Source organism: Aedes aegypti, chromosome 1 (assembly GCF_002204515.2).
Source record: "Aedes aegypti strain LVP_AGWG chromosome 1, AaegL5.0 Primary Assembly, whole genome shotgun sequence".
Taxonomy (NCBI): Eukaryota; Metazoa; Arthropoda; class Insecta; order Diptera; family Culicidae; genus Aedes; species Aedes aegypti.
The window spans coordinates 76,139,983-76,152,699 of record NC_035107.1 but is presented as its reverse complement, the minus strand read 5'-3'; the positions used below and the strand labels follow the sequence as shown (position 1 = coordinate 76,152,699).

General features: G+C 37.5%; 1 protein-coding gene and 1 non-coding gene across 2 annotated transcripts in view; one reads left to right on the top strand and one right to left on the bottom strand.

Annotated features, from left to right (window-relative positions):
• LOC5574758 overlaps positions 1 to 12,717 on the top strand; it is a 454,311-nt gene that overhangs the window by 146,584 nt on the left and 295,010 nt on the right. The gene's annotated exons all lie outside the window — the stretch shown is intronic.
• Positions 6,562 to 6,633, bottom strand: Trnaa-cgc. Its single transcript has one exon. It is a non-coding gene; the product is annotated as a tRNA-Ala (tRNA).

The window sequence follows — 12,717 nt, the reverse complement described above, 5'->3', positions numbered from 1 at the left end:
TGTTGAGCCCTTTTTAGCCCGCCCACGCAAACTAACCCCACTATCAGAAAGATTGGTGTTATCTCTTCCTGATAGTGGTATTGGTGAGCGTGATCGAGTTGAATTGGGTTCAACAGTGGCCAATGTTTACCAATGTCGATGTGCTCTTTTGTAATGTTTGTCCAGGAATGATAGCTTACATTCTGATTTCGTTCGAATGGCATTCGGGTTTGTGCTAATGAGCGTTCACTGACTGGCAGTCCACACCCCGGAATGATTCAGTGAGTAGGAATCCTCTCAGTCAGTTCAATGCATTCGGCGAATGGATGCTAAGTGCATTAACTCGTGCCTCGCAGATACAAGTGTATTGGTATTCACTTCTCTTCGCGTTCCTTCCGATTGTCGCTTTTACACAATCGGTTTCGACGCTTTCATGCTACACTTCGCCTAGGACGGTTCAGCTATCACTGAATGTTCGATAGCAGCAGATTTTTTGCTATTTTTCATCGGTGGCGTTCGGGTGAGTGAGTGAATTTTTCCATGCTTGCTGAGGGTCAGTTCCTATAACCTATATTATTAAATGTTAGGATCGTTTTCAATTAAAGACTGTTGGTCTCAATATTAATGGTTACGAATAAAGGACATACAAAACACCCAACAGACCAAAGGAGAGTGCTCCGATTGGTGAAAAGCTTCTTCTGACTGGAAAGGAAAGGATGGTTTACTGCGTTACACTTACAATGCGTGTAAATTACTGCCGCCGTTAGCGCACGGTTATGAGGCCCACAATAGAACACATTTTTCTATGGGAAGCGTGCGGGTGGTCATCGGTTTTTCAGTTCTGTCGCCTAAACGGTAAAAGATACCACTTTGGCGTCTATGGACGAAAGTTAGAGTATGGATTGATGAAACAAAACATATTTTTTTGAAAATTTTTCATGATACAGACGATAGTTTTTTCGCATTTTTTCCGACAATTTTCTCCATGGTGAAAAATTTTTCGAGAAATGTTTTTCTTTTTATATTTTTAATGGATTGCTGAGAAAATTTCCTTTCGATTTCACTAAAAAACTTTTGTTCTACAATGCATCGTTCAGGAGATATGAATTTTCAAAGTTTGAGGTATATAGAGAAATTGTGAAAATTCATCTAGAGTTTTCCGGGAAAATAGGCCACTATATTTTTTTTCAATTTCACTTTTGGTCATGTATCCACAAGCTCTACCTCTGGTGAAAATTTCATGCAAATCGGAGAACCTCCGGCCCAAATTGTCCGATAATAAAAAAAAATCCCCTGAGGCAAGATGCACCTTCGTGTTTTTATCGAATTTTTTTTTATCGAAAAACTAGGAGTTTTTAATGATTTTCGCCTAGAAAATGATACAATTGTGCATAAATACGTTGGTAAAGGCTTCAAATAACCAAAAAATAATCATTTTAGTTTATTTTGGAGTGGATCGTTCTGCCCCGATCAATGGAGTGCATGCTGCCCCAGCTGTGAGGTTAACAGAAAATGTTATGGAAAATAGAAATAGTTGTATTATTTCGCCAAATAATCTCATCAACAATCAACCTAGTCTCTAATCATCTGTTTTATGGATGATGGTTGTAAAAATCTAATTTCATCACTTTTAAAACAACAAGTGAAATGATCGGGAAAGTTACATCAGAATCGTACTTTTCGAATAAATTGTTCTATTTCCCTGTTAAGTTTTTCAAAATGAATCAAATTCTTAGGGTGTCAAGAATTTGCAACGTTTCATCAATCTGCATAATTTTTTTCACTCAAAAATAATTTATTTCAGAGAAATTGACAAGGTGCGTTTTGCCCCGGCAGTGCATATTACCCCAGGAACCCCTACTTACAGCCAGCTGATATTTGGAACGCTCCTCCCCCAGGGAGGTGGTTAGTAGAGATGGTCGGGTTTCACATTTTTCAAACCCGAACCCGACCCGTACCCGACTTATTTTATTTCTTAAAACCCGGACCCGACCCGAACCCGAGACTGTAATTGAAAAGCAAACCCGGACCCGACCCGAACCCGAAAAATTTCCGCTGTTCAAACCCGAACCCGACCCGAAACCCGAAATAATTTCATAGATAAACCCGAATAGGACCCGAGTTTTAAAAGATTATAAATTCATCGTTTCTGATGCATTGGGAAGCTTTTAGGTTGTTACTCGTTTCACCATTCTCACCAAACCCGACTCAAACCCGACTAAACCCGACTTTTTTCAAGCCCGAACCCGACCCGTACCCGATAATGTTGTAGCCTTCAAACCCGACCCGAACCCGAACCCGAAAAAAATAAAATTTTCAAACCCGAACCCGACCCGAACCCGTCGGGTTCGGGTTCGGGTCGGGTTTCGGGTTTTAAAACCCGAGACCCGACCATCTCTAGTGGTTAGCTTTATTAGGCTGATCACGCCAGATTAGGGGAACTACAACACTGCAACCTAGGACTTCTGCCCATCAATGGCAGATGGTTCAAAGTTCAGTCAAATGCGCAAAGTATTCCGGAGGCACATTTACTACTGGAAAACATTGTGTACATAGAGTAATAGGGTATATCACAATAGTCCTAACAAATGGACGCAGTGATCCCACACCCGACAGAAGAAGAGAATCGTCAAAGTAATCGACTGAAAAACAACGGGGCAGTCTTAGTTGAGCTGTCACGTTCTGTCTTAGGGTAGGCAGCTAATATATGATAAAGGTGCTCTACTGATATTTGGGTTGAGAAAGCCACAAATTGCTTGTGGAAATCATCCCGAGATCTGAGATCGTACGAGAATCTGGTGTTGCCTCAGCGTAGTCTAGAAAAATCTATTTGATCTTGTCAGTTTTTATTGTCGGACCACTGATTTGTATCTTCTCTTATTCTCCATAGAAAAGGGTTACGATTTTGGCTCCATTCGTTCCGAGTAACGCTTTTATCCAGATTTTTGGATCCACTGCAGGTACTTCAGACTTTACCCGGGAATTTGATCTACCGGTTGCTGCCAGTTTGCCTGCAGCCTCGTTTTCACTGCTATCGCAGTAGCTGGGGACCCAGATAAATGTGGTTCACTGTTCGAAATCATTCTAATAACTAACTGGCTGAGTCGGTGATGATCTCCTTACAAGTACAGCTGGATCGTTCTACAGCAGAAAGGATGAAGCAACGACCATAGAAAATCGAGGTAGGCTTAGGAAGGCCTCCGCTTATGCTGATGTTGGCGCCGAAAACGCCAAACCCAACTTCACTAGAAGTTTTAGAGCCATCCGTGTAGATGAGCTCGTAGCCATTCAGTTTAGATTTTATGAGCTCGTTTAGCGTGGTAGCACTATATGGAGATTCAAGTTTTCTTTGGTTGGTCTGTTCAGTGACCATAAGATTCTAGGTGGGGGAAGAAACTCCCACGCTTCGTCTCCGAGTCAGTGGACTGAAGACATCGGAGTGAGAATCTGGTGGGCGATCTGCTGAATGAGTTTGTTTGCCTCTTTGAGGAAGAGGCCAGAGACCTCCGAATGCAACGGTTGAAGGTTTGTGCATGTTCGTTGATTACGTTGTCAGAGTTTCTACATGATAGTTCGGCGCCGTAGTGTAATCTACTTCAAAATATTGCTTGGGTGACACACAATCCCATTTCTCGTTTCGTTTTGGTTCGTAATAGTTTCAGTCGTCTTTTGCATTGCTTTTTCATCCGGTTTTTTTTCCCTCATCTGTAGAGCCTTTTAACCACTGCTTCCATTATTTAGGAATATTGTGGTATGACCCATATTTATTTGGTGCTCATCAAATATCCTTTCACAATTGAGATGTGATAGACATTGGTTGATGTGTCACACTGTCCCAACTGGGCACAACTCGTTTTATAAAGTCTATTACCCTATTAGGACTACCTTGCCAAATTTCCAAGGGCTCTAATAACCCTTTTCCAAATGTTAACGTTCTTTGATTAAGCAGTGGTTGCAGTGAGACTTGAAATTCAAATGCCGGTCTAAATATACTCCAAGTACGCGGATCGTAGCTTTGTAAGGAATATTTACTTCGTCGATGTTAGGAGGATGCTTTGCGTGATGGTTTCCTGAACACATATGAGAAAATTGAATCTTGGATGGTGATAGTTCGAAACCAACAGATAGTAACCAGGCATGCACAGCCTCGATTGCGCTTGGAGTTGGAATTGAGTTAGTCTTCGATTGACCATGAGTTCCAAGACTTTACTGCAACAATTAGTCAGGGAAATGGGTCGATATCTACTCGGTTCAGTACATTTGAGGAAGAGCAGTACAACTGAAGCAATAGTCATAACTTAAAAATATATGATTCCATAAGAAACTCCCTGGTAAACATACATACACATTGATCATTGGCTTTCATAAAAAAAATTATAACGATTTTCGTAACATTTTAATACGAAAGAAATAATAAATTGCAAAGATTGATGTTTATAACATAATATTCACGGCGAAATTCATTGATTACTATGACAATGATTAGTAATACTTGTGAAAAACACGTATAAGTGGCATACTCATTCCAAATGGAACAAATACATGAGAAACAGCAATGAGGCTCACAAGAAGTATAAATCCATTACAATTCCTATGAAGTATTATAGATGTCAGTTATGGAATTCTTTAGGACCTTTATGAATAAAGGGGGCAGGATCCGTCATTGATTTCAAAATGTTCAAAAGCAGTTTTTTCGTTAAAAATTAAGTAAATTTACAAGAAAATGTGTTCACTGTATTCTGTTCTATAACCAAAACACAGTGAACACATTTTCATCGAATAATTTTTAGTTTTGAACAGAAGCCCTGCTCCTGAAGTGATGACGATAATTATGATGACGGAGCGTTGAACTTATGAGAATCGCTCTTTGAATTAGAGAAGAAAAAAATATCATCAGAGATTGATAACGATGAGAATTTCCTGTTAATATCGGACGTTTTTGGTTTCATAAGAATCTAATAGAAAAAGGGAAATCCAGTCAATAAATCACGTCACAATCCTTCTTTTATGAAATTTGTAAGCAATTTTTAGCTCAGTGCTCGATCTGTGAAACGTGTATACAATGGATATTTCTTAAAGTTGCTGAATCGAGAGATTCTGTCAAGTACAAACATGTTGTATGATACATGGAAAACTTGTATATGTACGAAATGGATGCTGAATAAAATACAAAGCTGTTTTCAATGTAGAAGAGTTTTTATGGAAGCTGAAAATTATCTTAAAATGAATGAAACGCCAATAAAGTAATGCACATTCTTCTGCTTTTTCGCATGTGGAAAATATGATGGTCGCATGAAAGCTTAACTTCCCATTTAAACTTTTTGACAAAGCAGAAAAGAACGAAATTTTCATAACACCATTAGCAAAATAGTGAGAGCGTAAAATACCATCAAACCCGTTGAGTGCAAAAACGACCTCCATTCCCGGTCGTAAATTTAATCAATCGACCTAAAAACGGATCTCTCTGCTTTCCCGGCAGTCGAACAACGGATCTCTTATATGACAAAACACAAAGAGCACAATCCACTCCAGTGTAGCTAGCTGACTGACTGACTACAGTGTGCTAGTTTGTAGCGCCTATCACCGCACATTTGGCCGCTAGCTGCTACAACTCTAAGGGTATGCGATGTGATTTTCTCAAGTCGATACGAAACGAAACGATACACGAATAGTTTGCACTAAAAATAACTTATTTAATGTCCCAAAGGCTGATCATTGATCGAGGCAGTTTGTTCTAAATTTTGCCACCAGATGACGTCGGTAAGGATGAAATATTTGTTTTACCAATATCTCAGGAGCCAGACCACTTAGAAAGATGGCGTCTTCGGCAGAGTTGTTTAGTAGCTCAAAAGATATCTTTATTTCAGCCTTGAAATTAAAGATTGGCTAAAATAATGATAGCCTTTGAGCTACTGAACAACTCTGCCAAAGACACCATTTTTCTAAGCGGTGAAGCTCCTGAGAGCAAAATAAAAGTTTCATGCTCACTAGTGCCGCTTGGTGACAAAATGTTGAATTAACTAGCTCAAACAAGCTTAATCAAACTGCTGGAAAATTATTTTTCGAAAAAAAAAAATCCGGAGACTCTCGGAATCTTTCGAAATATCCTATACCCTTATTCGATTCGACTCGAGTGAGAGAGGGGTTAAATTCCTGGCAGACATAGTGGCACCACGCCGACAGAAACCCAGCTCTTGGCAAACGGCAGGCAACAGCACCAGCAGCCAAACAGAGTGTGCACTAATGAATGTCCATAAATTTAATAAAATGTATTCCTATCTATGTCATACTTCTTCTACTGGCTGACTCGCTATCAGCCCAACTGTATCGGAAGAAAACGATGGGATCGATGACAATATTCTATACGTATAGCTTCAACGTATACCTTGCGCTTTGTGCTAGCTAAACGAAGCTTGGATGATGACTGCGGTCATCACCGCAGCAGCAGTTGTTATTGAGAATGATTGGTTTATGCAATCAACAATAAACATCAATTTCAGCAATGTGGTTGAACGTCAGGTCTGATATACACAAAACGGTAATGAAGATGAACTCAATTTGTGGTGGCAAAAGTATATCCCTTGGAGATGCCGGGGATTGAACCCGGGGCCTCTCACATGCGAAGCGAGCGCTCTACCACTGAGCTACATCCCCAACTTATAAATACGAATCGCCATCAGCTGGTTCGCTTCTTCACACCTAGACATGAAGTGTTTCAGTGTAGGAAATTCCCAAATCTAGCGCCAAACGAGAAGTACCAATTATGTCATCAACGAAATATACGACAGAAGTTGTAGATGCTCAGTGCGTAAGTATACGCGTATGCTACGGTATTAGCCCGCAGCACCGTGGAGGCCAATGGTGTGTGAAAATAGTATATGTTGGGTAAGTCAAGTGAGATCACAGTGTGAAGCTTCTGTACACGAGAGAATGGCACTGATAAGAGAATTAGATTACCGGAGGCAAGCCATATGAGTGTGTTTTGTCAAGCGTAAATGAAGATATCGATGGCAGGGACCGGTGATATATCGAAGTCGCGCATTGACGGTGCCTTTCGGATGGGATGGGAGAGGAAGACAATTAGCGAGTGCACTGCGTGACCCAATGTCAATGTTCTCTGATTTTCGATGATAGTCAAAGTCAAACATGAAATGATGCCTTTGTTCAAACTGGCAATGTAGGGGGACATGGGGCAAGAGTGACACCCGGGGCAAAAGTGCCACCTCTAATGTCACGTAGTTCAAATCAATTTTTTGATGTTCAACGCAGGATAAGAATAAATTGATTACTAATTGAGGGTTGTGTAAAATTACAGTTGAAAATGTTTAGTACAAAATATTAAAAAAATATCTATAACACACCAACGCGAACAATGTGAAATATTATAAGAATGTAAAACTGAAAAATAAGGTTAGACACCCAATAATTACAAAACATATTGATTTTTCCACACAGTATTGATGATTTTCAATTGTTTAATATAGTTATGAGGATTTTTTTTCGAAGAAGTCCTTTTAACATCAAGTTTTACATATATTTAAACAGTATGTATTATAGGGCAAGAGGGACATCGCAATTTTCTCATATAAAATCAAATGAACTTTTATTTTTCCTGTTTAATATTGCATTAAATCAATGTTCTCTACTAAATAAAATGAAAATAAACCATCTTGGACATTCAAAATGGTTTCTGAAAATTTTTACTACTATTGTTACAGTCAAATAAGATGAGAACTAAATTAATTTCGTTAAATTACTTTTTAACTATAAGTCAACTTTTATCCCTCAGTTTTTATCTTTACTGCAGCCCTGTCGTCCTGCTTAGTAGCGCTTAATCGACGACTAAGAAGCTTTTCTTGATTCTTTTCTAAACGCCCTTTGGGCCATCAGTTGAAAATTCAAGCTGTATCATCGACCTGAATTAATTTAACTTTGTTGCATGTAGATCAGGTGCAACTAAACGCCATGTGTAACATCAATTAAAATTGTCAAGCTGTATCAACGCCCTAGAGTAATTTGTCTTTGTCTCAATTAGATCAGTTGCATTTAATGCCCTGTAGGATATCATTTAATAATTACAAGCTATATTAACGCCCTAGAGTAGTTTGACTTTATTCTATGTAGATTAGATGCATCTTAACGGTATGAATTCCTAGTTGTTTCAACGCCCTGGAGTATTTTGACTTTCTTCTATGTAGATCAGGTGCAACTCAACGCCCTGTATGACATCAATCGATCAAGCTGTATCAACACCCTGGAATAGTTTGACGTTATTCCACACAGATCTTTGCGAGATCGGGAGCATCATTATGCCCTGTAGAAAATCAATCGAAATTTCTAATCTGTATCAACGCCTTGTAGTTATTTGACCTTATTATGTATATCAGGCGCATCTTGCCGCTCTGTAGGACATCAATCGAAATTTTCAAATTGTTCCAACGCCCTAGACTAATTTGACTATATTCCACACATATCTTTGCGAGATCTGGAGCATCTTTACGCCTTGTAGAAAATCCATCAAAATTTCCGAGCTGTATAAACGCCTGGTGTGTTTTGAATTTGACCCCCTCAACGCTCTGTAGGATATCAATTGAAAATTCCAAGTTTTATCAACGCCGTGCAATAATTTGATATTGTTTCACGTAGATCAGATACATCTTAACTTCCTGTATGACATAAATCGATCCATCTGTGTCGACGCCCTGGAGTAGCTTCACTTTATTCCATGTAGATCAGGTGCATCTTGACGCTCAGTAAATCAATTGAAAATTCCTAGCTTTATCAAAGCCCTGAAAACAATTGGATTTATTCCACACAGATCTTTGCGAGATCTAGAGCATCTGAACGCTCTGTAGAAAATCAATATAAATCTACGTGCTCCAGGGCATTGATACATTTTGGAGTAATTTAAACTTATTCCATGTATATCAGATACAACTTAACGCCCTGTAGGACATTAATTGTAAACTCTAAGCTGGATCAACGCCCTGGATTATGTTGACCTTTTTCCATGTAGATCAGGTGCATGTGACCGCCCTTTAGGACTTAATTTGATAATTCCAAACTGTATCAACGCCCTGGAGTAAGATCCCACAAAGATCTTGGCGAGATCTGAAGCATCTTTACGCCCTATAACAAATCAATCGAATTTTTATTGCTGTATCAAACCCCTACGGTTATTTGACTTTATCCTATGTAGATCATGCCCACCTCATAGCCCTGTATAACATCAATCGAGATTGTCAAGCTGTATTAACGCTCTGGAGTGAATTGATTTTGCCTCAAATAGATGAGCTCTATCTTAACGCCCTGTAGGACCTCATTTAATAAATGCAATGCTGTATCAACGCCCTGGAGTAATTTTTCCTTATCCTTTATCGATTAGGTGCATCTTAACGCTCTGTAGAACGTAAATTGTAAATTACAGGATGTATCAACACCCAGGAGAAATCTGACTGTATTCCAAATAGATCAGGTGTATTTGAACGTCCTGTACCAAATTAAAATTGGTCCTACATCAATGAAAATTGGTAAACTATCAACGCCCTTGAGTAATTTGACTTTATTTCACCTATATATTTGCAAGAGCTGGAGGATCTTAAAACCCCTTTGAAAAATCAATCGAAATTTCCATGCTGCTTCAACACACTGAAATTGTTTGACCTTGTGTTTTGTGAATCAGCTGCATCTTAACGTCCTGATTAAGATCAATTGCAAATTTTAAGCGGTACCTACGACAAATTTGACCTTATCCTATGTAGATAAAGTGCGCCTTAACGCCCTAAGGGCCGATTTCTTCACCTTCGCTTAAGCCGTAAACCACGTTTACCCATACGATTAAACCAGGTTTAAGGCCTAAGTGGTGCTGAAGAAACAATTAAAAGTTCCAAGCTGTATCGACGTCCTGGAGTAATTTGACCTTATTTCAAGAAGATTAGGTGCATCTCAACGCCCTGAAGGATATCAATTGTAAAATACAAGCTTCAAAAACGCATTAGAGTAATCTGACATTGAACAGTGGTCCAGGAATCAGTTTTACGCGGAAAGATGCATTTTGCGCTTTAGAATGAAACATTAGACGAAAACTGACTTCTACAAAGTTGTTTGTATTAGTAAGGCCCTTTGTTTAGTTTTATTGAAAATTAGGGTGGTCCACGTTTTCATAGAAATGGTGTAACTAACTTTCTTATATGTAGAAATTATATTATACATGCTTCAGCAAAGTTGTAGATCATTCAATTTCTAGCAACTTAGCTGAAAAAAGTGTTTTTGTGTTTCAAAAATTGACCGATTTAGAGCATCTTTCCTACGGTGACAGGGTGGTTTGAGTAAAATTGGTTTTCTGGCTCTAGCGTTTCTCATCAAAGTAGTCTATGAAACACTTTTAGAGCTTTAAAAAATGCGTAATTTGGTGAGTGAAGAAACTCGCTATCTTCTTCCGTTTGGGAGTTATTGTTGCTTTTCTCTCAAAAACATGCCTACTTTGATTGTGAATATCTCTGATTGGGGCAAACATAAAAAATATCTTTTGACGGCATTCAAAAGACAAAACAAAATTGTATATTATATCAAAAAATTACAGATGTGTTATTTTTGTAACTCTAATAAAATGCCTTGAAGAACAAATATTTTTTATCACAAAAGCTTTAATAACTTTTGAAATAATATAGATATCAACAATCTTTTTTCATAAAAAATGCGTTTTGTTAAGTTCTAAAAGTCGTTCATAGACCATTTTGACAAGAAATTCATATTAAAAAAAACTAGAGTTGAAGAACTTATTTTTTTATCCATATCGTGCATATCAACGTCCTGGATGATATTAATCAAAATTGTCAAGCTGTTCAAATGCCTTGGAGTTAATGTTGATCAGCTGCTTCTTAATGTCCTCTATGACATCAAACGAAGTTAACACGAGCTGTATTAACGCACTGGAGTAATTTTATATTGTCTCCGATAGCGCATCTTAATTCTCTGTAGAACAATAATATAAAATGCAAAGCTTTATCAACGCCCTGCAGAAATTTGAACTTAATCCACATAGATCAGGTACCTTTTTACGCTCTGTAGGACACTTATCGAAATTGTCAAGCTGTATAAACACCTTGGAGTAATCAGGAAAAAAAATAACGCCCTGTAGAAAACCAATTTCAAGCCATTGTCACTACTGAATTTTGAAATTCTGATATTCCTTTGGTATATAAATCACTTTATCGTGTGAAAAGAAAAATTAAGTTGAAATTGCGACATAACTTTGGCATGAAACAATATCGATCGAATTATCCAAATAACTCTTAAAATTTGATAAGATACATGAAATTTTGAAGCAGAAAAAAAAATCATTTCATATGTTCTAAAGACAATCATTTCGTATTCTTGTTCATTTTGGTCCAATAGTTTTCATGTGATAGTGACGAAAATTCATTATAAAGTACGCATCAAAAACGGCATTTGCTGAAATGAGTTTGAAAACCTGCTGTAATGAATAAAAGGGTCCTAGAATGTTTAATGAAATCTTGATCTCATTCAACAACACGAAAGAGCTTGTTACTGCAACTACTTTAGCATTTTTTCCCGCTCAAATATCGGTTACATTATGTTTAAACTTTAATTTAAAATTTTGGTCAATAAATGAACCTTGACACTTTTGATCATTTTTAGTTTAGTTAACAAGTTTAGTTTTAGTCGACAAAAACACCACAGGGCTTTTAGTTTTAACACTGGGGTTGTTCCTATCTGACATTGCGGAAAGGACACGGAAAACAAAATATACCCAAAATTTAAGTTTAAGGCAAGGGATGTGACAAAATCTAAAGAAACATAAAAAAATGTGTTTTGGACTTAAACAAATGAAAAACATTGACAATTTGAGTATAAACAATAATAAAAAATTGCGTAATATTTAAAAATTGTCAATTTTTTTGCACTTTGATATCACTGCTAGAGCGACATTTTATTTTAAAACTAAGCGATATATGTATTTGGCTGAACCTCTTCTTTAATCCAAAAATAAGATTCAAACTTTCTAGATTTCCTGCTTTAAGAAACCTTGAGCATTTGTTCGTGAACCTAATTTTCCGATTCTATATTTTAAATAAAATAATATAAGGGAATTTACATATTTTTAGCAGTCTAAGCCGATGCCGCGATTCATTTGTAATTTTCTCGGACATACGCAGACAAACTAAATGTTTGTTATATTTATGCGCTGCTCAATCCTGTCTTGGATCACACCGACAGGTTTGTTTAAATTTTTTTTGAAAAGTTTTTCACAATACTTCAAATATTTCATGTATTGTGACTACTGTTGGCATCCTCCTTTTTTTCGGTCGCGCTTCTCATAAGAACTGCAGGCAAATCTGTTCGGAAATTCCACATAAGCCGCATTTTGAGGCGTATTCATTTCAATTCAAATGACATTTCTGGAGACATTTTTTTTCGGAAATCTCGTTAGGGGGAAGTAGACATACTAGTGGATCCCTCTTACGCTAGCTAGCAGTTTCAAGAGGAGCTCATATTTTTGATACTTTTCAGGTATTTTTTCACGTATCTTTTTTCATATATCCTAAAACACAAATAAAACTGAGAAAGTTGTAGCTTTTATATGCAACAATTTTGGTCTTTTCAAATTTGGTCACCTTGAAATTTTATCAGAAAAAAATACAAAATAATTTTCAACATTAGTGCACAATTCGTTTTTAATTTTGTGATCACCATCAAAAAGCTAACTAAGGGGTC